General features: G+C 48.0%; 1 pseudogene across 1 annotated transcript in view; it reads left to right on the plus strand.

Moving 5' to 3' along the window:
- The first annotated feature begins 79 nt into the window (after positions 1–79).
- The window catches only part of LOC146766098 (uncharacterized), a 36656-nt pseudogene continuing 10052 nt past the window's right edge, over positions 80–26683 (plus strand). Inside the window, exon 1 of the transcript XR_014958503.1 lies at positions 80–24350. The product of XR_014958503.1 is annotated as an uncharacterized LOC146766098 (transcript). The remainder of the gene's footprint in view (positions 24351–26683) is intronic.

Raw genomic sequence — 26683 nt, forward strand, 5'->3', positions numbered from 1 at the left:
GGAGATACTCTGATCTACCTGGATATCTCTGACCCACTGTTCTTTCTTTAAGGAAATGTATCTCAGGTTTGATAAAAAATTGAGCTCAATTCTGACCTGCCTGTTTTTGCATCCTCTCCTCAGCTTTGTGCCCAGCATGTGAGTTTGGTGCCACCAGAGTGACTGGACTGGGAATCTCTTTGCTGACTGGCCACCTAAATGTAGAACAGCAGTGCCAGGCCCAGGCTTATAGGCAGGAAACTGCTTACAGAAGTATCCTGCACAGCTGTGAGCACAGGAATGAATTAAAGACAAGGCAAAAGGGGATGGGAAGTACCACAGTGCTTCTAGAGCAAAACTTGCTTCACAGCATGAGTCTTGGAGAACTAAAAGCTGAGATCAGCTTCTAAAGAGAATAAGGGGTTACAGGGACGCTGCAATTTGTCTCAGACCATTCACTGTAGCAAAGCAGGGGAATTGTCTCACTTTTGGGAACAAAGTGGCAGGGTAAGGCCAAAAATGCACACAGATGCAGCAGAAATCTGGGTATGATCTCTGCTCCATTTAGGCTTGGCACCCTCCTCTGTAAACAGATTCCCTGAGAAAAGGTTAGGAAATGCAATCCCATTCCACAGAGACTGCCTTCAGATGGAGACCCTGCCTTCAGGGGATGGCCTGCCTGCCCCCTCACAGGCTGGCCCTTGTCCCACTTGGCATTTTGGCTGTTAACCTGGACACTGGGCACTAATCAGACGTTTGTCCAACCCCTTCTCCTGTGCTTGATCAGTAGAAATGCATTTATTTCGCTCATCTCTGAGTAACCAGGAGGCAGAGTCACCAAGGAACAGCCCACAGAGAATCTCCAAGGGATCCCTACAAAGTTCAGCTGGAATTATTTTCAGAATCCCAGCAGGGACTTCTCTCCCAAGACCAGAAAGAAGCCAACATTGGTCCCACTGATCCTGTGTTTCAGGTGACTGATGTTATCTTGTCTCACTTGGATTTTCTGGATGCTGAGACTGTGGACTTAGCATCCAGTCACTCCTAAAGGATAACATTATCTTCATTTGGGGAGGGAAATCCCTAACTTTTATTTGAATTAGAAAGAAGAAGAACTTACCACTTCAGGAAAGACATGGTCAGGAACATTCTAACAGAAGGAAAGTTAAAGATCAATTAACTTGCAGCTCCATAACAAAAAGTGGAGAGATGCTGCTATTTTAAGACCATACAGAACTGTGACAGATGATATTGTATCTTTCTGTTGCCTAGAATTTTTCTGCTCCTCATTGTTTCTGCTGCTTGCATCTTTAGAACTGTGGAAGGTTTGCAAGACATGCTGCTTAGAAAGTCCAGCTGTGACATCTCCAGTGGTTTGATTCCTGTCACCTGTCCTTCGGTGCATGCTGACAGCTGGGGAGTTCTGACCACTGGCAGTGTTTGGTCCATTTGGCTTCTTCCCTGTGAGTACATCAGCAGGCACCAGCTCCTGATATCTCACCTCCATAAGGGATGTTGAAGTCTGGATTGTGTATCTGCAACTCATCTCGATAATCATCATGCATGTTCTAATGAAACAAAACCCAGATGTGGAAGAAGCCAGGAAGAAGGAGAGGAAAAGCAAACTATCCCTGCCACCCTCTTCTTCCCCCAGAAATGTTGGCAAACAACTGGAGTATATTCAAGAAGAGCTGGATAAGTTTCTGGAGAAGCTAAACCATGTTGTCTTTGACACAGAAGCCAGAAAAAGGGATGGCCACCATGATCAGAGGTCCCTCCATCGCAGAAATACTGATGTTGTGTCAGAAACTAAGGAACACTTGGGAAAGGAGGTAGGACACTCAACATCTGTCAGGTGGCACAAAAGTTCAAGTAGGAGACTTACAATGGCTCACAGACACAACCCAAGGCAGAGCTCTTGGCTAAGTGTACAGCGTGCGCCGCGCGGGGCGGCTGCGGCGGGGCCGCGACCGTTCCCTGCGAGCTGCAGTCCCAGTTATCGGCAGGGACAGAGCAGGGACACACAGCCATGGCACGGGGCTTGGGCTGCAACAACACGGATTTATTCCTGGGCTCCCAGACAGGACTGAGGGGGTGAACAGAAGTTTTTATACAGCAGCTCAGGAGTAGGGGTGTAGGAAAGTGAACCGAGGAGGATATGGTAGGAGAGGAGTATAAGGTGGGGTAAGCAGCTTACGAGCCTATCAGGGAAAACAGGGGGAATAATACGAAGTAACAAATGGGGTGTCGAGGGCATCAAGACAGACACAGAACTCTCTGGAGAAAGGGGTAGGGATAGGGAGGATTGACAGCTTGGAAGGGAGGAGGTTAGGGAAGGGCTTGGGAAAATTGGCAACTGGGAAAGGGAGGGGATTAGGGAGGAGGACAGGGAGCAAACGTGGATTCAAAGCAAAACATGCCAAGACGGCTAAAGTGGTTAATCCTGCCTGATATAGTGAATCCTGATGAAATGAACTTGGAGGGGAAGAGGTGGGAGGAAGTCTTGTTATTTTGAAGGTAATCATTACCTATTTTTGCACTGCTTATATCAACATTACACAGTCTTCCAGAGAGAGCTCTGCATGGTGTATATGTTACATGTGAAAGATGTAAATGTTGGCATTAGCATCTGTGTATGTGTATGTAGCTATTATGTAAATTTCTCCTTCCTATAGAAACAGGCATAATTTCTTACTTCAAGAAATTATTGTGCAGCTCTTCAGCTGTTACAAATCTCCCACTTGCCCCTCATACAGCAGCGTTTTGCCTGTTTTCCCAGCTAAGGGTCTGGCCCAGTACAGAACAGACATTTTTCTAGAGGCCACTGCATGGTACTGAGCCATGGGGAATACTTACGTAATTTTTCTTCTGTGCACAATGATCACACAGTGTACTCTGTAAACATGAAAGGCATTACTGGGAACCTGCAAAATTCTCTTTGCCTTGACCAAGGCCCTTTTTTAGGGGCTGAAACAATGTGAGTCTATATATTTTTATTATTAGCCTCATTGCAATACATCAGATTTTGCCCTCGAGATGACAGTTTTCATGGCAGCTCCATGAGGCTGTGTCACTTTATGCCAGCAGCTGTTTCTCCCACTTTCTCCCCATCCAGCACCTGTTTCTATTCTTCATTCCTGAGACATGGATCCCTTAGTGCCAGTGCCCCATTGTGTCATGGAGCACCTCTTGAGTCCAGGTGGGAGCACCAGCATGAAGCCTTCAGTGCAGAGGAGATCTTGCTGTCAATAATGGTGTCCTGCTCAAGAATCAAGAGACAGATGTGAACAGTCTTTGCAGTGAGCTAGGACATTGTAACTTCCTAAATCCTCCAGAGCTGCCTGAGTTATCTGAGAGAATTAGTACAACCAGTTGAAGGCAGAGGGACAGATACACAAAATGTGTGGCTGTTTTTGGAAGCACATAGGCAGGAAGAGTAATTCAAGTTTACTTAGTAATTCAAATTTATTTAGCAGCCAATTTAATTTACTGAACAAGATGCTATTTTATTAGGTCTGCTACAGATAAAAAAATAGCAATGATTTTTCATTTTAGAAATAGATCATATTGCAAAGTAACAGTGTTTGCTTATATTTCTGTTATGGTTAAAGATGTTACAAGAATGGAGACTGGGGAGAAAAGGTGCTGTGATCATTTTTCACACAGTTTAATCCAGTACTAGGTAGCTTCAGGGAACATTCACTTGCTTACAAAAAGGAAGTTTTCACACACAAATCACAGTACAGTTCACGTTGATAGGGTCCACGGTGGCTCATCTGGTCCCACCTCCCTGCTCAAGCACGGTTATCCCAGAGCACAGAATTGTGTCCAGATGGTTCTGCACTATCTCCAGTGAGGGAGAGTCCAGCCCTCTCTGGGCAGCCTCTTCAGTGCTTGGTCAGTGCACAGGAAAGTTCTTCCTCATGTTCTGGTGAAACTTCCCGTGCATCAGTTTCTGCCTTTGCCTCTTGTGCCATTGCTGGGCCCCTGGAGCAGAGCCTGGTCCCTGCTCGGAGCCCTCCCTGCAGACAGGAACAGATTTTTCTGTCATTCATTAGACTCATCTAAGCTTTTGTCTTTTTCATAAGAATTCATATTTGTTGCTATACCTTATGATCTAAAAATCCTTTCTAGATTCCCTCCTATTTCCCACTTCCAACCTGTTCTTGTAGAAACCGGGCAGTCCACTCATTAGAGCCAAAACAGGAACAAATGAATTAATTCAGAAGTGCCAGAGGGATAAGACAAGTGTCTGTCACACACAGCAAGAGTGATAGAGCAGTAACCAGATTATTTGGGAAATAAATTTACTCAGAGTGTTTCCTGCTTCATTAAATTTAATCAGAGTTATTTTTCAGGTTGCTTCAGAAGCAACAAGAAATGAATGGTGGCAGATGGCAGAGAGGCCAGGCATGTCTCCAGGACATGCATTGGGCAGCAGAGCACATGTGCCCATTGGGACAAGGCAAGAGGTGGAAGCCCTTTACATAGCCATAGATTTAGAAAACCCACAGTGGCAGTTTTGAGTCCCACAGGAGCGGGAGGTCTGTGCAATGCCCCAGCCGAGGGGGGTCAGGAGTCATTTCCAAAGGGTCTGCGTTCTGTCACAGCAAGAGTTGGAGTTCAGAAGAAGCATGCCTTGAGTGTCTGTCATCAGGGACTGTGAAATACCCACTGGGTAAGTTAATGGTGGCTTGCCCAACTCTGATGGGCCTGTAATTGTGTATGAAGAGTTTGAGATGGGTCAGCCTCTCCTGGAAGTGCTTCATAGTCAGCAATCTCCAGTGCTGTCCTTAGCCCAACTATAGAATCACAGAATAGTTAGGGTTGAAAGGGACCTTAAAGCCCATCTTGTTCCAAACCCCTGCCATGGGCTGAAGCACCTTCCACTAAACCAGGTTGCTCTCAGCCCCATCCAACCTGGCCTTGAACACTTCTAGGAATGGGGCAGCCACAGCTTCTTTGAGTTGTGCCTATGGAAATCCTCATGGTAAAGTGTCAGTATCAGCAGAAATTCATGTGAGCACAGCCTAATGGACAGAGTTGTGAAGGAAAAAAAAGATTATTCACCTGCACAAGGTTCACTTCTATTGTGTAGTACTGGGCCTTCTCACTCTTCCAGGTCTGATATGAGTAGCAGGCTTTCTGCAGTGCATTCCTGGTTGATATTGTGTGGTTTGTGCTGCAAGAACCTCTGCACCTTCAGTCCATCACCTGATTCAGCCTGCTTCCTCAGCCCATCATAGGCCATGAAAACTACCTGGATGACTAAAACAGTCATGTGATTAAATCTCTGTGGATCTCATGGTGCAATGACAGACACCTTAAATGACACTGCCTGAAGTGATCTATGTATAATAGAATATCCTGAGCTGGAAGGGATCCACAGGGATCATCCAGTCCAGCTCCTGGCCCTGCACAGACACCCCAACAATCTCACCCTGGGCATGCCTGGGGGCATTGTCCAAAGACTCCTGGAGCTCTGGCAGCCTTGGAGCTGTGACCATTCCCTGGGGAGCCTGGGCAGTGCCTTGCCACCCTCTGAGAGAAGAACTTTTCCTGATCTCCAACCTTCCTGTCCCCTGACACAGCTTCATCCCATGTTGTCTTTTGTAAAACTATAGAGGGGAGTGAGGTGGGAAGGATGAGATCACCTAGCCAAGCCCCCCTGGTCAATGCACAGCCAGCTGGAGCATTTTTGCCCAGGGCTACATCCAGCCAGATTTTTAGTATCTCTTTCTGGATACTGGATATTCTCTAACATATGAAAAATTGAGCATTTGTACAGGAAAAACAAAACACTGTTTCTTTTGCAGCCTCTGCTTCTCTCAGGTTCTCCATCTCTGTATTGCATCTAGATGTTTCCCACTCTCTTTAGCTCACGAGCACACACTTATCTCAGAGAAGAAATTTAGGCAGATAACAGGATGTGTATCTAGAAAATAAAGTTTCATATTTGTGCCTCAACTCTGACTTTTCATCAGATCTATTCCAAGCAGCTTCTAATTGTCTCTTTCAACAGGAGGAGACATTTCTACCTTCTTTTTCTTGCTGGTGAGAAAACATAGAGCCTTCAAGAAAAATGATTAGAGGTTCAATAGGTTTGGAGCCCATCATCAGTAACAAGCATTTATTTACAGGTACAGAATTTCCTTCTCCTTGAATCTCTTTCCTACCTCAGCAGTTGGTGACACTTAAGTAACACCTATATTTGTAGTCTAGAAGATTAGGATTTCTTCCACTTGCAAGATTTAACTTCCAGTTGGCTGAACAGTTAATTGTGTCACAATCTTCATGTGATTCAGATGCTCTGTAAGGACCCAGCTTGTCCCAGCAGTCTGTAATGTGAGCCAGCACTCAGTGATGTGTGTGAGGATCCACCCCATGCATTCAGAGAGAAGGACTGATAACTGGAGAGGAGCACTTGATTATTCATGCTTTGTTAGGCAACATGTGGGAGATTTTTGTGGACTTGCTTTCAGAACTTGATAAAGGAATATTCAGAGAAAAAGTGAGTCAATATTGTCATGCTATACACATTTCCATTTTTAGGCTTGTTGAATTGATTTCCCATTTCAGAGTGAAAGTAGGATTCAGGTTAATGGAGATAAAGGAAGGGTATAAAGTCACAAATTAGCAGAAATATTGAAAATGGCAAAGGATGGATATTTACAGCCCTCCGTGGACCTTTGCTCTCAAATGGCTTCAAGAGTTCTGCTCCTGGATTTTATTTGTTCAAGGACATTGTGTAAATACCTCCAAGTTATTAATAAGCTGACTATTGCATATGTTGCCCATTTGGTATCACTGTGTGGCTTCGTGATGAGGCATTTTTAATCATGTGGCATGTGCTCAGAGACCTGGGTGAGTCAAAGTGAAGGAAGAGAGAGAGAACATATCTGCTCAAAAAGATGGTTGGTTCTTGGGGGAAAAGAGTGGAAAAGGTTGATGTTATTTTAGGGGAAATAATAAACAAGATTTCATTGGAAGAGTCTTGCCAGCTCTTGTTTCCTTTCCTGGCTCTTTGAATCAGGCAGTGTTGATGCACATCCCCTGCAACTGAGCTAGTGCTGAGCTCTCAGCACAACCTGTTTATTCTTTCCCAGCTGGGGTTAGGAAGGTCATAGCATCTGTGTCATATTTGCCATGTCAAATCTGGGGATCATTTCAGTTCTCCTGTCCTTGACTCTTGTTGTTAAATAGGACATTGTTTGTAGTGTGCTTTAGAGACCCAAAAGGAGTTAAGAGCAGCAGGCAAAAATTACCATAAACAAGCAAATGACCTCTTACTATAAGCAGAATTAGCCTGGTTTCATCTTTATAGCTGGTCATGCCCACCAGTGTGCCCTGCTAGTTCTCGTGTCAGCAGTTTGTCCTTCAAGCTCTGGTCCACAGTGGCAGCATCCCAGCCCTTGGCAAATAGAAATCTTTTTAGTGTGAGGGATTTTTGATCACTCTCTTCTCTATACTCTCCTCCAAGTATCTGGAACTGTATCCCTGCCAGCCTCTTATGGTGAGCAGAAGTGGCCTCAGGCATATTCACACTACCTAGCTGCAGACATTAAATTTGATGCTCTGGAAGAGAGGTGTGGTTTGAAGGTAGGAACGAAAGTAAAATGCCTAAAATTACCTCAATTAATTAACCATACACCAACTCCCTTCCATTAGCTGCCCCCCAGCCTTCACCACTCCAACAAGCCATGGCATTGCCACTGGAAGAATTGTGAGTGCAGATGTGCAGCTCAGGGGTGACAGTCTTCAACAGTGAACAGCCTGCAAGTGCTTTAAAGAGATGAGCCGAAACCTTTAATTTGTCTAATGCAAGACATACATGGGAGAAAAATTCCTGTGTGCAAATGTAGGTGCCTAGAAATTAGATATGCAAACCCTGAGCTGCCCCTGTGCTGCCCCTTGGGAGGACATTGAAGAGCTCGATGAGGTCTCCCCTCGGTTCTCCTCCACACTCAACACACAAAGTACCCTCAACTGCTCCTCATATGACCCCTCCAAACCCTTCCCCATCATTGTGACCTCCTTTGGATGCTCTCCAATGGCCTAATGTCTTTTTTATATTGCATACAGGACTTGAGGTGAGGCCACCCCAGAGCAGAGCAGGACAATCCCCTCCCTGGTGTTCCCCCCCCAGTTTTCTCTTGGCTTAGCTGCTGGTGGAGCATTCAGGTGCAGTGTGTTGATCCCTTGGAGTAGGTCTGAGGAACAAGGGAGCAAGTCACCACTTACCACTTGGTTGCTCCAAGCCCTATCCAGCCTGGCCTTGGACTCTTCCAGGGATACAGGGGCAGCCACAGTTGCTCTGGGTAACCTGTTCCAGGTCCTCCCCGCCCTCACAAACAAGAATTTCTTCCTAGTACCCAATCTCTAGTCACCCTTTTTCAGCTTAAAGCCATCCCCTCTTGTCCTGTCACTCCAGGCCCTTGTCCAAAGTCCCACTCCAGCTCTCTTGGAGCTCCTTTAAGGCACTGGAGGAGGCTCTAAAATCTCCCAGGAGCCTTCTTTTCTCCAGGTGAACACCCCCAGCTCTTACAGCCTGGCACCAGAGCAGAGGGGCTCCAGCCCTTGAAGCATCTCCATGGTCTCCTCTGGACCTGTTTGAACTGGGGCACATACTTCCTGTGCTGAGGACCCCAGACCTGAAGGCAGCTCTGCAGGTGGGCAGAGTAGAGGGGGAGAATCCCCTCCTCTAACCTGCAGTCTGATCTCAGCCCATTCTATATAATCAAAACAAACCAATCAAAAACCACCTTAACATGGAGGCTCCCATGCAACCTTAGCATAAGAGCTCCAGAGTTACTCGTGTCCAGTTCCTGGTGTGTAGCTCAGGTGTGTAGCTCTGTGGACAGACAGACTGCAGGATGCTGAGCTGTTAGTGCTAACTGCAGTCACTGAGAAGGAGCAAAGCAAACGTCAGACCTCAGATCTGCAAACTGACTCCCACTGCCTGGATCTTGCTCCAGCTCAGCTCTCCTCCCTCACTCATCCTCATTTACCTGGTTAGGTACTGGCAGGATGAATACAGAACATGTGAGACAATGTGGAAAGTAGGGAGCTTTGGGCATGGCTCCAGTAGGGAGCTTGTAATGAATAAAAGTGGGATTTGTGCACTGCATTTAGATTTTTTTCTACCAAAGACATGAGATTTTCTGAGCTGGATCCTGTGGTGGGCAGGGAAAGAACAGCGAGCACCCAAACTGATGGAAGAAAGGGCTTAGCAAGAAGCTGCCAACAGCAGAGAGCACAAAAAGTAGTGCCAGCAGGGATTTGACATAGCACTGGACTACAGGTGATAGTTTTTATCTGAATTGAATCAAGTCAGAGTATTTTTATTTCCCCCTTATGACTGCAAAAAGGGTTCTTTATTATGATTTTTGAAAGGTTCTTAATTTTTCTCTCTCTAAATTTAATTTTTTTCTTAATGTTTAAAATTTGCTGCCAATTCAGGGACTCTGTGTTGCGATTTCCTTTGTTATCCCAAGTGACAAAGCATCAAATACTCCAGCACCTGTGAGATCAATGTAGTTAGTCTTGCCATGGATAAACTCAACCCCTGAGGAAATTTGCAGGATCATTTTACCCATTTCCTTTCCAAATTCACCCTTTTTCCAGATATACTGTGGCTGCTGAGTTGAATTGATTAGAAAATGACATCTGCATTTTGAGGTATTTGCATGTATCATTCAACTGAAATTAGGAAAGCCTCATCAGGCATTACAGGTCCAAATGAGTGGGTTCCTGGATCTGTTCTTTCAGTACAGGAGGGTAAGATCCAGCTCCTGAAGACATGAACATGTCTGCAGGCAGCTCTGATGCAGCTGCAGGAGGACAGTGTGTGTTTAGATGGCCTTGTGTGCCAACAGCTGTTTGTTGTTAGAGTTTACTCCTTTCTTTTACAGAAATATCTAATATTTGCTTATTTGAAACATATCACTCACAATAACTTTGTTTACAGGTTTGGGGCCAACACTGTTCTCTGTATGCATGTCAGTCACATGAGTGGTGCTTATCAGAAGAATGAACTGTGCTTTTCTTGCTCTTTTTCCAAACTCTGGAGCAAACAGTGCCAGTTTGTACAGATATCTTTTAAGAGAAGTTATCTGTTTTAAGGAAAAAAACACCCTGAGGAGAATAACTTAGGCTGCTCATGTGGTTTCACAGCACCATAACTGAAGGCCTTGGGCTTGGGTGGGTTGGACACCACGCTGCTGGGTGGGGTGTCTGAAAACAGCCATGATGGTGCTGAGAGCAGGAGGGTGACAGCTCAGTCCCCATGGTGTTGGTGTTAATCAGAGCTATGACCAGGAAAGCCCCACTGCTTCATAGAACCACAGATTCACAGAACATTAAATCATTAAGGTTGGAAAATATGGGTATTCTCAGTTCAGTCAGAGAGAAAGGAGAGTTTCTAACCAGGCTAGAGCCTGGGAAAGAGTTGCAAAGGAATGTAAACAATTCTCTATCTCTCTTGTTGTTCACATTGTGTATAGATATGTTCTGCACCGTGTGTCATGGTGTCATCACACACCAATGGTGTGAGATGTTTTTACTTTAAGACCAATGAAATTGATCTGCACGATGCTCTCTATAAAAGAGCAATATATTTGAAATAAAGTACTTAGTGTTCACATCATCTAGCCTTCTGAGCTGGAGTTCTTTTGTTCCCATCCTGCCTCAACAGTGACAGGAAAAGACCTTTAAGATCATCAAGTCAGCCATTAACTCACTGCTTCCTCTAACCTATGTCCCCAAGTACCACATCCACAGGTCTTCTAAACCCTCCCGGAGATACTAACTCCACCACTGCCCTGGGCAGCCTGTGCTAGTGCTTTACAACCCTTTCTGTGAGGAAGTTTTCCCAATATCCAACCTAACTGTCCCTGGCACAATTTGAGGCTCTCTCCTTGTCCCCTGGGAGCAGAGCCTGAACTCCCTCTGCCTGCAGCCTCCTGTCAGGGAATTGTGGAGAGCCAGAAGTTCCCCTCTGAGCCTTCTTTTCTCCAGGCTGAGCCCCCCCAGCTCCCTCAGCTGCTCCTCATCAGACTTGTGCTCCAGAGCCTCCCCCAGCTCTATTCCATTCTCTGAACATGTTTGAGCACCTCAATGTCCTTCTTTTCTTCTTCTTCTCTCAGACCCACGGGGCAGGTCAAGAGGCACTTGATAGGTTATTCCTTTCTTGGTTTTGAGCAGGAAAAAACACTCCTTCTGGAAACACTGAGAACATTGTGGAAGAGGTTGGTGTGTCGAGCCAAACAAGATTGTGGCTGCTGAAATCACCTTCTCCCATGCAGGCATTTGCTTCTGCTACTTCAGCCAAGAGTAATCGGTACTGCTCCTGGCTTTGCCATCTCATGCATGAATATCTGCATGCCAAGTATTCAGGGTCCTTCTTAGCATCCAGAATCCAGCTCTAAGTGCTTGCATTATCCATCAGGCAAATGGGCATTTCCCTGTGGCCCATTTGTTTTTGAATGAAGCAAACATACACAAACCAAAGGGCTGTCTTTGGGCATTGGTTTAATGAGGCCCGATGCCAAGAGATGGTTCTCCTGAACACTGTGTCTGCAGAGCCCTGAAATGGGGTCAGTAGGATGGTCCCAGTGGCATGGCAGATAACCCTGGAGGCACGTGGCACTGTGGCTGGCACACTTGGCACGTAGCACCTGTCATGTGCCCGAGGGTGGTCTCTGGCTGCATGTGGGGCCACATGCAAAAAGAGAGGGGTGGCAGTCCTCATCCTGACCCACAATCACAAGGCAGCAGATAGTCTTAGTCTTGCCTTCTCTTTCATTCTGTCACTCTCCTCCAGCCCAGCCCACTCTATGTGTGCTGGATCCCTTCCCCAAACTTCTCCTGCTCAGCCTGATTTGCAAACAGGTCACTGACTTCAAAATCTATTTTAGCATTCTCCCCTTACAAACTGCCCTTTCTCCATGTGAAAGCAGAGGTCCCAGAAACTGAGGTCCAAAACTGTCCTCCACAAAACATTGCTGGCAATTACTCCTGATGGAAGCTTTTGGAAACTTCTATTGCTTCTGTCCACAAGCATAACAGGCATTTTTGACAAAAAATTCAAATAATTAAATCTGAGCTTTGTTTTACCACAAATCTGTTGCCAAAATTGATTTGACCAGCCATGTAGTACTGTGTGTGATGAAAACCTTCCTAATTTTAGTTTTCTCTATTATATCACAGCCAGCTCTTTATTAGCTTTATCATCTGCAGATTTAAGCTTGGAAACCACAACTTATTTACATACCACAGCTTATTTATGTACTTCCTTGTGATGCTAAACATACACATATTTGACATAATCAGTGTTTACAGCAGGTCACAATGGGCTTACTGACACCTGCACAGAGCTTACAGGGGTATAGCTCTCTCTGCTCTGCTTCCAGAGCAAGCAAATCAGCAGACAGTGCACACAGAACAGGGTGAGAGAAGACACCAGTGCCAGTCTGCTTCCAGGAGATGCTGCGAGCGTTACTGGTAAAGATCATTTATATCTGTGGGATTCTTGTCTCGGCTGTTGCTCTTGTTGCCTCCCTTTCCTGTCTTTCCCTGCACTTCTGGACTCTGCTAAGCTCAGCCACATCCTTAATGAGTTGGGGTGAGAAAGCAACTGCTCCTTCTGGTGGGAGGTGTGCTGTGGGGTGGGATTTGGCTAGGGATGGGTGAAGCTGTGGAGACAGGGATGTGAAGGAACACAAGGGGTTCTGGGATATTTTCCCTGTTGATGTGGGGCAGGAGCTGTGACCATATGGGAGAAGAAGAGCTGAGTAAGGGGTGGTGTTATTTTCTCCGTGTGTGAAGTGAGTGTCTCATAAGTGATTGGCAGAAGGGCTTCTGTATTTCACTTGGTGTCTGTGTGTCTGAGGGATGGGACAGTGGCTTGTCTGGGAATCTTCATGGAAATGGAGAGCCCGTTCCCAGTATGTGGTCCCTGGGTGGCAGCAGAGCCCTCGGTGGAGCCTGGAGTCTGTGCAGTATCCCATGGCCTGGAGGCACTGCAGCTTGTTCAAGACAGCGTGCTGGAGGCTACACCTGAGGGGAGAGGGAAAGGTTTTATTTCTATTGCTGAGCCACAGCAGCACAGCAGGCTTCGGGACCCAGAGTGACCCAGGTAGATAGACCAGAGCTAAACAACCTGTCACAGAGAGTTCACCCAGCTCCAAAGTTTACTGTGATCTAAGTGACAAGAAAGGAAGAAATGGCACTTACGGAAACCCACTGTGGGTTCCTACTGCCAAGGAAGGAGAAAAAAGGAGAAGGGTAAGGGGGATATAGGGCTTATAGAAAAAGAAAGAATGCTTTTTATGTTCTTCAGCCATTAAAAAGCATCTCCTTGGGATTTTATTTCTTTTTTTTGTTTCAGTGGTGAATGCTCATACAGTCTGAGAATGGTCCTGTAATCCACAGCTGGGGGGAGATGGTTTCACACCTTGTAGTACTGCTGTGTGCCCAGCATGATGCACAGTGCATAGAAGAATGTATGTGCACATATGATCTGTGCGTGCATTTAGCTAGAGCATCTGCTCCCACCTTCTCCATCACAGGTTTAACTCTTGTGATGATTTCAAGGAAGTAAGCACAGTTGAAGAAACACACTTATGGTTAGGTATCCCCTAGATATCACAAATATATGCATATACATTATGTGCATATAGTGCATTAGGATACTGTATATGTGTATATTATTATATACTGTTACCTCCATGTACTGACATGGTTTAACCTTGCTTTGGCTCTGCCAGGGAGGTCACACCAATGGCAATTTAGACTTGATCCAGTCTCCAAGCATCAGGTTATGTTGGCAGCTGAAATAGCCTTCCTCAGGCATCCAAAACATCTGCTGATGTATAATTGGAACCCTCTCCTTGGCACCTGAAGTTCAGAGGAAAATGGGGAGCAGGAGGAGGGATGCTCCAGACTTTTGGACATGGAACCCTGATGAATCATGTCAGCCCCTGTCCACCATATCAGGAAGAAGGTGGATCAATGAGACCTGCTTCCCCAGAGTGCTGCTGCTGGCAAAGCCATGTCTTGAGTCTCAACAGGGAGCCAGGGCCCAGCCCTGCCACTCCATTCTCAGCTGGTGTCCAGGGCCAGGCAGATGCTCAGGCACCTTCCTGTCTGCCGTGAGCCCAGAGTAGAGTAGGGAAGTATATTCTGAGAGTCTATCTCCCAGGAGCTGCTGAGCAGAGAGGAAGGTGTCATTTTCTGTCAGGGCCACATGCAGCAGAAAGCAAGTAGTTCTCATGCTTCCTGGTGCCAAGGGTTCTGTGCATGTGTCAACCCCCTTTGGAATTTGTTCAAGCACTCACTGGACAGGTTCAGCCTTTCATAGCTGGGATGTCCCTCAGGAGTGGGCACTGAGCTCTGCATGCTGGGAAGGCCATTGACAGCTGCTCTGCTATGGCTGCTGCTTGCTCACAGCAGGAACACAGCTCACTGTGCTGTCACAGCTCATGGCTTCAAGGTTCAGCTTAGGGGACTGAAGGATTTGGACTTTGTACCAGCAGCAAAATGAGCATTTGGTCTGGAGCTGTGAGTGACTAGATTGTGACTAGTTTGTCCCAGAGCTGTGCTGCACTCCCCAGGTCTTGAGTGGGCTGAACTGCTGCATCCTCAGCCCATGAGAACTGAGGTGAGACCACTGGTGACAGTGTACTTCTCTCCAAGGGTAACACCTTTAGTTTTTCCTTTCTTCAGTTTGCAGATGTTATCCCCCTCTCACTGACTAGTTTGGCTTTGGTTCTTGTCTTGCAGGCCTGAAGCAATTGTTCAGCCTGAGACTGACACTGCTTAGAGCTGTGGCTGCTAAGTGTCCCCCTAGCACACACTGCCTGTTTTATATCACTGCATTGGCTGAAGGGGTGAAACGGCCACAGCCTGTGACACCTGTCTGCTGACAGTTCTGTCCATCTGTCCTTTCCCATGGATGAAGGAACTGCAGAGCATGAGGTCTGACATCCTGGGGGCACAGGTCGACAGCCGGCTGAACATGAGCCACCTGTGCCCTGGTGGCCAGGAAGGCCAGCAGCATCCTGGATCAGGAATGTATCATCCTGTATCAACGGCCTGCATCAGAAACAGGGTGGCCAGCAGGAGCAGGGATGTCATTCTTCCCCTGTACTCAGCACTAGTGAGGCCACGCCTTGAGCGCTGTGTCCAGTTCTGGCCTCTCACTTTGGGAAGCGTTGAGACGCTTGAGTGCGTCCAGAGGATGGCAACAAGGCTGGTGAGGAGCTTGGGACACAAGTGCTCTGAGGAGCGACTGAGGGAGCTGGGGCTGTAGAGCCTGGAGAAAAGGAGGCTCAGAGGTGACCTTAATTGCTCTCTACAACTCCCTGAAAGGTCATTGTAGTCAGGTGGGGTTGGTCTCTTTGTCCAGGCAGCAACTGAGAGAATGAGAGGACACAGTCTCGAGCTGTGCCAAAGGAAATATGCCACCCTGTTCTTTTAAAAGTTTTAAAGTTCCTTTAAAAGTTTTCTATGCCCTCTGATGTTTACATATTTCTACTGGAGTTCTCACACACTGTTCATGTAAATAATGATTGTTTTGCATTCTTCTTTGTGGGAGGAGAGAATTGATGGACTGTTGGTTTGACCAGTGTGGTTGGAGAGGTGGCAATTTCACCCTCCAATCCACTGTCACCTTTGGAATTCTATATATTGCAAGGCCAGAAATAAAACTTCCTCTTTTCCTTCTTTTGCATCTTGAGCAGGTGCATGAGTTATTTCATGTTGTAGTGTGACAGAAATATAGGTTGAATATTAGGAAAAAGTTTTTTACAGAAAGGGTGATAATGTTCTGGAATTGCCTGCCTGGGGAGGTGGTGGAGTCACCATCCCTGGATGTGTTTAAAAAAAAGACTGGATGTGGCACTTGGTGCCATGGTTTAGTTGAAGTGTTGGGGCATGGATTGGACTTGCTGACCTTTGAGGTCTCTTCCAACCCAGTAATTCTGTGATTCTGTGAATTCTGTCCTGAACCTCTGGCTGTGTTTTGCCTTGCACCATATTTTCTGATTGTTGGATTCACAACGTGTGCCTCTTCCTGCCCAGCTTGTTCCTGTCTGGAGCTGCCAGAGGATAGGCTGAACCCACCTACCTGCATTGCCCACCCCACAGTGTTCCACCTAAGTCCTAGGTTTTGGTGGTTCCATGGATATAGTCTGTTCACCAGCTTTAGACTCTCTTGGTGCTGTCAAGCACTGTCTCTGTGAGAGCTGCAGAGCTGGCAGAGGATTTGTTTGGCCCAGGGTTTTCCAGAGCCATTCAGAACCAGCATTCCAGAAGTGCTCTGTGTCATCATTGTTGTCCTCTGCCTTCAAGTGACATTGGTGCTGAGTAAATACTTTCCTTCCTACCAGGAAACCCTGTCAGGGCTTGCTCTTGCTCCTCCTCCTCCTCCCACAGTCACTGCTTATATCCCATTCTTGCAGTCTTCAGACAGGTCTCATTACCTTTTACTTTGGTCCCATTCCCTTTTCCTTTCTGTTTCCTGACAGCTCCATCTTCCACAGTGTGTGGCAGCAGCTTGCAGCAGTAGTGCTCTGCATCCCTCTTGGAGGAGGCCTGGAGAGAACCAAGAGGTTTAGTGGGGTAAGGTGAGAACAGGATTGAGGTATCTTTAAAGGTTCCCATCCACCTGGGTGAGGGGACCACTTGGTGTTGCAATTCTGTTGCAGCCAAGGCAAAAATCTTTGCTTGTGCCAAGGCCAGGCCAGGCACATTTGCTGTTTCCTGGGGATAAATAGTTTTTTTTTTGGTTTTTTTTTTTTAGGACAACTGCAGTCTCCACCCAACCAGGCACTAACTGACTGGAGATAAATGGCTCCACAGCAAGCCCTTCCCTGCTCCTCTCAGCAGCCATTGCTTTCCACCCAGCCCATGGCCCTGACAGCACCCCATGGCACTAAGAGAAGAGGTGATGCCAAGAAAGAGGAGACAGCATCTCAGGAAATACCAATGCTCTGGCCTGGCGAGTCTTTGGCCCATTTGTTGCAGTGGTTGCCTGTCTCAGGCCATCCAAAGCTATCCCACAGCCTGGGACTGATTTAGCTGGGCTTTTCTGGCTAAGAGGACACAGGGTTTGTGTGAACACTGGTGGAATCGGGAGTGGGCATTGTTCCCACTCTCAGGGTCCATCCCAAATCTGTTACCTTTGGCTCTATTCATGTCTGTTCACGAGAGCAAAGCCAGACTGCACTGGGGCTGAGCAGTGCTGCACAACCTTCATCAGAGCTTTTATACCTGTTCAGTAGTTCTCCAAAGACCCCTCCTGCACAGCAGCAACTGAAAGTCAGAGCAGTTGGCTCTATCACTGGGAGGCTGTGGCAGATGCTGAATGAGTGGAGAAGGTCCCCACTGTGCCTTCTTTTCTTCAGGTTAAGCCCCCCTAGCTCACTCAGCTATTCCTGTATTCCTATCAGACTTGTACCCAGAGCCTTCCCCTTTCTCTTCTCTGGACACGCTCCAGGCACTCAAGATCTTTTACATCATGAGGGATTCATCTATTTGATGTCATTAACCTTTCTACCTCTGTGCCATGCCCTGGCAGGGGTGGGAGCAGAGCCTTCCTGAAAGCTGGTATAGGGATGCTCCTCCAAGATTAATGTGGAGGCTTTAGTCTCTGCTTTAGCCCCTGAATGTCCTTGGTTTTCTGGGCTGAGGTGTGAGTTCTGTGGGCATCCTACCCTTAGCACAGGTTAAGTGGGAGGTGAGAAATCCCCTCAGCTGGGCTGAGACACTCAGTTAAAAGTCCCTGCTGCTGGGCTGGCAGAAAGCTGCACAAAGGAGCATCCACTGTCCTTTCCATGGTACAGGTGCCAGGAAAAGCCTGCACAACACCAATAAGTCTTATTTGCTGAGAGAAGAAAAACAACTCCCAGCAGAGCTCTCAATTCATGGCCGGGGAAGGAAGAAGGTTGAAGTGGATAAATACTAAGGATTTCCTCAGGATTTCATCTAGAATAGATGCAGGTGAGCAGCATAAAGATACTGAAAATAGCCTTCAGGCAGATAATAACAGCTCACCCTCAAGATTTCTTGGAGCAGGAGGGGTGGGTTCAATAGGAAGGAAAGGCATGGGCCACACTTCACCTGAGGCAGCACATCGTGCTGAGGGACAGAATCCCCCAGAACCGGGCTGCTGCTAGCTTGGGAGCATTACCTGTTCCATGGGACATGATCAGTCCCACGTCTTCATTCGTTGCCTTCTCTGATCCCAGCGCCACTGGCAGAGTCAGCCCGTGGTGGGTGCTGTTGCTCCGGGCAGGTAGCCGTTCTGCTCGCAGCACCCGGCAGTCGCTCGCAGAAGAGAAAAGGAACAAGGGAAGGCTGCAGCTCACCCACCTCTGCCTCTGCGGGCTGCCCGGGCCCTGACAGCTGAGCCCGCAGGTGGGAGCATCTCCTAGCGGGTGCTGTAAAACCCCACCTGGGACCTCACACCTCCGCCCCCTCACTGATACATCCCCCCTGCCGCAGCTGTAAGAGCTCGGGCTTTTCCAGCCTGCAGGGGACGGATCAGCAGCCCCGCAGGTGCTTTGCTGTAGGCAGCGAGAGCGTCTCTGGGCGTGGGAGGGCAGCATGTGTCGGAATCGCTTTGCGGAGCAAGGCGCTGGCTAACCAAGAGATGTCGGCAGCGTAGAGGAGCCATAGGATTAAATCGTCCCGTAACTGCAGGGCGGGAGCTCAAAGGAATCTGTGTCCTCTGCATCTGCGTGTGCAGCGGAGTCGGCTCATTCCTCGTACAAAATGTTTGCATCAAGCTTAGTAAACACTCTGTGCCTGTGCCCCTCACTGAGCTGAGCTCCCCAGACCCTTCCCTGCACCATGTGCCACTGGCAGCTCTGCCATGGTCACCCCACCAGCAGGATGAGGCACCCACGGTCACAGCTGACCGTCCAGATGCGACATGGCCACACCCTCCAGAGCCCTTGTGCTGGGTGCCCAGCAGTGATACCCCACATGCCCAGTCTGGGCCAGGGGTAAGAGTATGGGGAGGGCACAGTGCACCATGCTGGACACAGATTTGGACAAATGGCCCTAGGGGCTTTGCTGGAGATGGTTCTGCTGTGGCTGGTCCGGCACAGATCCCTCCAGTGTCCCCCAGCCTCAGCAGCACCAACAGGTGCTCCCGCTTCTCCCCTGTGCACTCAGAATCAGCCATCTCTGATCTCCCCACAATAAGACTCTCCACCCCAGCACCTGAACCCCTCTGCTGAGGGGGTATTTCTGACATGAGAAAAAATTCATCCCTTCTACAGTATTTTCCTGGATTTCATGTTTTTAACAACCTGACCGTCACAGCTTGTTCAGAACACAGGTAAGGTACACATTCCAGCAGTGAAATATGTTGTCCTAGTAAAGAGGTTAAAGGTTTGGCAGGGCTGTACATGCTCAACTTCTGAGTCCTGCTTGCCCTGGAAGCTGGGGAGCACAGCCATGACTGTGCCCAGCCCACCCAGCAGACACGGACCCCACAAAGCAGTGAGACCTGCAGCTTTCCTCCTGGTGCCTGCATGGCCCAGAGCTGCCCTGCACTGCAGATCAACCTCCCAGCCACACTGGACACAAGGGGAGTTTTGGCATCAGCCCACGTGCCTGAGCAGAGTGGCCATGGACAGGAGGTGCTGCCCGTCACCTCTGCTCTTCTCTCTGGGGGTCCAGCTCTCCCTCACCAGTCCCTGCTCATTGTATGAGCAGCAGCCCCACTTGTTGGTGGCTCCACAGGGGCTCCCTTCACCTCATGGTAGGATGTTTGGTCTCTCCCCAAAGCACACCTGACTGTGCCTCTCCACAGGCTGCTGGGCCACAGTGTAGGTGGAAAAGTCAGATGAGAGGAAGCAGCTTTCTGGGGATCCAGGAGCTCCCCACCAGGATTTGCTACTGCTCTATTGGCACTGAGCAACAGTGGGTGAAGCAAGTGGAGCACACAGGGACCAGAGCAGGTCTGGGATCCACCACAGGCATGATGGAGTTACTGAGTCTTTGCACCATGTGGATCCAGCAAGCTGAACAAAGTCAGGGCTGTTCTGGGTAAGGGTGTTTCCCTTCCTCCGCCCTTTGCAATTCCAAAGCCTCATGATTACATAAGTACAGTGGCTCAAAAATGTGATAGTTCAACTAAATAAACCCTCTCAAAGGGATTGTTGACTTCACTACCCTGTCATGGAGAAGACCCACAGAGCACTCAGGGCCAGCAGTCAGCTCCACATGCTCAGGGAGTTTGTTTTGCTCAAGCTGGGGGTGGGAGCTGCCTCAGCACCATTCAGCAGACTCCAAACTGCCTGAGACTGTACCTAGGTCACTGGGAAAGCTCATCCTGCTCCTCCCTCTCCAGGGACAGACACCAATTGCAGTGTTTTACACTCCAAGGAGCACTGTGGGGGAATAACTGTGGATCCCATGAAGACACTAAGGCTGTAGGGGCAGAGGTACACTCAGCCCAGATGGCAAGACCAGGGACAAACATGGCCTCTCTGGAAGAGTTTCTCACTTACTCTAAAGCAAAGAGAAGAGGAAGGCATCAGGCTGCTGAATTGTGAGTAGGAGTTGGATCTGGGAGAGCAGCAGAAGCAGCTGCTGCACCAAATGAGTGTTTCTCTGTGGTCTGAGAAGAGCCTCATGAAGGGCTGTGGGGCAGAGCATTCCAAGGCACGGTTGCTCAGGGACACCTCTCCATCAGGGCCTGTTCTTTTGTGGAATTCCTGTCAGCTTCATTCTCTGGAGTTACTGCTGAGTCCTCATGTTGGTGAGGAAACACCAGCCCTGGCATCAGCTCAGCTGTCCATGAGAACGGGCCACAATCTCGCTCACAGCCTGGGCATGTGCAGCCATGGCTGAAGGATGTGATGCTGTGTCCCTCTGCGGCTGGCACTCTCCTAGAAAATATCACAGGTGTCCATGCCTTGGGACTGCTGTGGTCAGCAGCCCTGATTTTAAGTAGCAGGAGGATTGGGTGCATCCTTGATCTGTCCCACTCACATGGAAGTGGCCCTGCATTGCAGGAAGGCAGCAGGTTCTTACTGTGCTGGTACTGTTGCATGGGCTGGAACCTTCCCCAGGTTTGATCTCTACTGGCCAAGGACTGCAGGAAGGTCACCAAAACTCAGCATATGATGATAAAGATGTCTGTGGGATGTGAAAAATTGTTGTGGTGTGTTTTGCTTTGAATCCATGTTTGCCCCCTGTCCTCCTCCCTAATCCCCTCCCTTTCCCAGTTGCCAATTTTCCCAAGCCCTTCCCTAACCTCCTCCCTTCCAAGTTGTCAATCCTCCCTATCCCTACCCCTTTCTCCAGAGAGTTCTGTGTCTGTCTTGTTGCCCTCGACACCCCATTTGTTACTTCGTATTATTCCCCCCGTTTTCCCTGATAGGCTCATAAGCTGTTTACCCCACCTTATACTCCTCTCCTACCATATCCTCCTCGGTTCACTTTCCTACACCCCTACTCCTGAGCTGCTGTATAAAAACTTCTGTTCACCCCCTCAGTCCTGTCTGGGAGCCCAGGAATAAATCCGTGTTGTTGCAGCCCAAGCCCCGTGCCATGGCTGTGTGTCCCTGCTCTGTCCCTGCCGATAACTGGGACTGCAGCTCGCAGGGAACGGTCGCGGCCCCGCCGCAGCCGCCCCGCGCCCTACACAGTGCACTCTGCAACAAAAAATGCACATTTTATGATTGGCTTTTTGCTAATATTACAATGAATATTAGATGTGTAATGTTAGAAAGTTATGCTGTATTATCTTAAGTAATGTGTTAAATATATTTTTTGGTTATAACACAATGTTAAAATAGAAACTTTGCTATGTAAGATACTTTTTAACTAGCTTAAGAAAGAGATGAGATAATCATTAAATTCTTTGCACAGAGATAACAGCGACAGCACATGTTGAGGATGATGAATAAATATGATTGTCTGGCAGAAGATTCACAGTAGTACAGCCAGGATGAAAACAATCCTCCCTACTAGCTGGACAATACGCTTACCTACAGATAGGTCCAAAGGTCAAATGGACTGTTCCATCTCAACCCCCAAAATGTACGGCTCACCCCGCACCTATAACCCTCCCCTGAAGCATCAGGTGTCTCTGACCCCATTGGCCCAAGCCTTGCTCCAGCCCACCCTGAAGCCCCCTGATAAGGGGTCTCCGAGGGGCCGGACGCCGTCCTATTGGATCTTCCCCCTTTTAGAACTTCCACCCTCTCCTAGAGCATCCTCTTGTCTCTCCCTTCCCCTATCCCCTCAAGCCTCGCCACGTGCTGTGTCTGGCAGCTCCAAGCAGGACCTTTCTCCATCCCTAATAAACCTTATATCCCAAAAGCAGCCTGCAGAGATCTCTCGTCTCCATCCACCCACACCGTCCTGGAGCACAGCGTCCCCACAAGCGCACATAAAGAGTTAAAGCCTCCTTATCAGAAAAGACAAACATTCTTCCACCTTCTCTCCTTCTTTATGGAACCACCATGATTAAGGGGAAGAAGTGGAAAAAACCAGAAAAGTTCTTAATTTGCAAGAAATTTATGCATCATGTATGAGATATATGAATATGCAACAGGCTTTTAAGGGTTATTCCTTTGTTCACAAGGCAGCTTAGTGTCCAAAAACATCTGGACATCCATAATTCTTTCCTTTTTATTGTCATGTAATTGTCCTAACTCTAAATTATTATTACTCTAATTGTATTACTATTTTAATAACCATTTTATTATTATTAAACTTTAAAAAATTCTAAAAATAAGTGTTTTTCACAGGGGAAGAGCTCTGGAAATGGGAAGACAAATCTCACTATTTCACTGAACAAATTCCAGGTTCATCCCAACTGCTGCAGCCTTGGCATCTGCAGAAGCTGCAGCTGGGTTCTTTGGTGGGAGAGTCAGTGGAGCTGCTCCATCATGTGTGCGACAGGAATCCACCTTCTGTAGTCTCCTTCCCCACCTTCATCTCAATGAAGATGGTTACTATCATCTTTGTGCCATTTTGTGTTAATTTCCATGGAATAAATTTGATCCAGGGAAGTAACTATTAACACTAATGTCTAAAATTTCCATTGGTCACACAAGTCTCAGGGCACTGAACACTGCAGACTTCTGGGTTTGCCCCATTGCATCATGATAAATCTCTGAAGAAACACGGAGGAGAAATTAGGGGGCTTTAAGTCTGTTCAACGTCACTGGTGTGTTTCTGTTTCCTAACACAATTCTTCTTTCTTCCCATACCCTCCCCACAGCGTTTAAAGCACCTGAGCTAGGAATTCTCTTTGTTTAAGCCATACTCTTCAGGTCTGTATGGGATTGATATTTTGTTTGCCAAACCTAAACTCTGTGAAGAAGAGTGCCTGCCTCTGCCATTGAGAACCCAGGTCTTCATATACTTGTCCTGCACAGCCTGTGGTAGCATCCTGCTGTGCCCTGTTAGTGGCTGTGAGAAGAACAGGCTCTCTCTCTAGACTTGAACTGTAACAAAAATCCCAGCCTTCATCATGGGAGGTACCTGGCACATTGGATTCATGGTACTTCTGTAACCTCTGCTTTTCCAAGGGTGCTGCTTAAAATCTCATAAAAACCACCAGGGGCTGGGAAACTGAGCACACTCTCCTGGTCAACGAAGTCAATGCTGATAGCCCAGGAGTGGACACTGCTGAATTTATGGAGCTCTATCACACCAGTGGGCAAACAGCCCACCTGGATGGCCACTACCTGGTCTTGTACAATGGCAACGGGAACCAAGTGTACAAGGTGTTAAACCTCCAGGAGAAAGTCAATGACAGCCAAGGGTTCTTTCTCATTGGCTCCTCTTCCCTGAACCCTGCCCTGGTTATCCCTAAGAACACCATCCAGAGTGGCCCTGATGTCATTGCTCTCTACTATGAAAATGGCACTACAAAGAAGGCATGAGCATCACAAGCTATGGACTGGTAGATGCCCTGGTCCATAAGACTCAGAAGATAGACAGAGCAAGACACTCTTGTCAGGGTGCTGACCCCTGGCAGAGAGGCTTTCCTGGAGGACCCCACCTTGAGGGCTGTGGATGAGTCAATAGAGAGGTGCCGTGGGAAAGATTCTCAGTGGATCTTCCATATGGCCTTCCCCACACCAGGCAGGGACAACCAGTGCATCCTGACTCCTGAGATGAACTCATCTGCTGTCCTCATCAGTGAGGTCCTTCCCTCTGCTCCTTCTGGCAAATTTGAGTTCATAGAGCTCCAGGGGCCCCACTCCACCGTGCTGAGGGACATTGTCTTGGTGCTGATTGATGGTCAGACCAAAGACATTATTTCACTATGGATGTCTATGGCCAAACTTCCATAGATGGACTCCTCCTGATCGGCCCAGCACAAAGCAAATCCCCAGGTAAGAACTGATGTGTGGGTGGTGACCTCTGGGCTGGAGGAGAGATCAGCCAGGCTGGGGGCTGGGGGATGCTATTGTGTTTTATTGTTGAGCATTCTGAGAGAGAAGTGAAAATGTGACTCAGAACTCAGTGGCAAATAAAAAAGCAAATCAAATGTTGTACATTATTGAAAAAGTAATTATATAAAGCAAAGTGAATATCAGAAATTATTAGAAGAGGAAAAAACGGAGGACAGCTTTTATGCCTCTGTATAAATTCATGGTTTGCTTGGATGTTTAGCTGTGTGCCTTGTGTAGTTCAATATATCAATCTCAAAAAGGACGTATTAGGACTGGAGGCATTCAGACAGGTCAGCCAGGATGGGTAGTGCTGTGGAAATTCTTCCACAGAAGAAATAACTTAGAACACCTAGAAAAGGAAAAGCTGAGGAGGGCTCTGGCAGAGGTTTTAGAGATGTGAGCAGCCCAAAGAAAGTGAACAGAGCTTCATTGCTTACTCTTTGTCATGGTTTGACACTGGCACCATGCCAGTGCCCCCATGAAAATGTGATCCCTACCTTGAATGCTGTGAAGTGGAATCTAGAATAGAGCAAAGCAGGCCCAAGCTTAATAACAGGAAAAAAACTTTATTAAACTACTACTACTAAAAGAAAAGAGAAAACTAAAGAAGGGGGAAAAAAAACACACAAAGATCAAATGAAAACCTTGCAAAACATTCCTCCCCCCACCACCCAACTCCAACAAACCACAGTGAGACACAATCTGGACCCCAGTCAGGTTTCCACCCTCCAAGCAATCGATACTCAGTCCATTGAGGGAACAGAGTCTCTCCTGTGCCACAGACCCCCCAAGAAACACAGCTCCACATCCTGTGTTTCCATGTCACACATGGCACCGCCCGGAGAAAAAGTTTGCCATGGTGACCCTTCTCCTTTCCATGCACAGTGCTCTCACCACAATGCATGGATGGTCACTGCCTTTAGGATTTTTCCTTTCAAGGATGCCCTGCCAAGAGGGGAGAAAACAACAGTTCAGTTTTTCATTGTTTGGGACCACAGTCCCCCCCATTTTCCCCTGGGGCCGAGGGCTCAAGAACAGAGATCTTCTTCTCTTCTCTTTCCTTTCCAGGGCAAGGGGGCGCCACCACAAACCCCCTAACCTTTTCTCTGTTCACTCCACTTTTGTCTTTTTTCCCAGCTGAAGCAGGTCTCTTGACTCACTGGCATCCTCCCAAAACACAGTCCCTCTTGAAGGAGAAGATTTGTTTCAGGTTGTGGCTAACACGGAAAAGTCCAGCCAAAAGCCACTCCTTGTCCCCCTCTCATGTAGAATTCCTCCTTCCAACATCCCATCCCAGGGTCCAAGGTGTCCCTCTTCTTCTCTTTCAAACCGAGGAGGGGAAAGGAAAATTCACAAAGCTTTCATTTCTCAAGGAAAGGGTTAAAAGTCTGAACTCCTAGGATGGCTCGATGCCCGGACATCCAGCAACTCCCACACAACTGGGCACCTTGCAGCTCCCCCCGCTCCTCCTTCCTTGCGGCTTTCTCTCTCCCTCTCGGGAGAGGAACTCTGGGGGGGGAAATGGAGACATCCCAGATTTCTTCCACCATTCCATCTGCAGGGGCCAGCCCGGTTCCAGTCCTTTCACCACCCTTCGGGCTTTCGGCCTACCTTTCTCAGGCCATGGGCTTCCCCTGCCCCACCCAGCTCGTGGCTGGGCGGGGGAAGGTCTGCACTGCACGCTGACCGGAACCAAAGAGAGCGAGTTCCCCTGGGAATTCTGCTTTCAACCCCTCTGTGTTCTCAGAGGCGTGTCTACTTTCAATTGGTCAATATCTAAATTGACCTCTTCCTTCCGGGAAAAATTATCTTTCCGTGTCAAACCACGACACTCTTCCACCTGGCACAAGTGCTAAGGGGCAGCAAAAGGAGATAGTTTCAGGGCAAACAAGAGGAGGTGGTGTGCCAGTGGTCTGCAGAGCCCCAGGTTAGGGACTTGATGGAGGTCCCAAGCCCATGTTTTCTTTGCCTCTTGGGAAGATGCAGTTCCTCTCTCAGCCCTGCAGCCACCCTGCCATCATCCCTGGTTGTGTCACATCTCCTGGAAGTATCCCCCTTCTCTGTGTGAAACATCGTGGTCACCCACAGCAAATACACACACTCCTACAAAAACCACAAGGGCTTTACTTCCGTGGCATCAGCTGCAAGCACAGGTCACACGTGTGCCAGCTGTGTGTACCTGCCCTCTTAACTTTCTCCCAGTGCTCTCAATTTCTTCCAGGCCACCAGAGAAGGAAGAAATATTTTGTTATTTTGGGAACCTCGAAAGAAGA

The sequence above is a fragment of the Lonchura striata genome, chromosome 14 (assembly GCF_050655825.1).
Source record: "Lonchura striata isolate lonStrDom1 chromosome 14, ASM5065582v1, whole genome shotgun sequence".
NCBI lineage: Eukaryota > Metazoa > Chordata > Aves > Passeriformes > Estrildidae > Lonchura > Lonchura striata.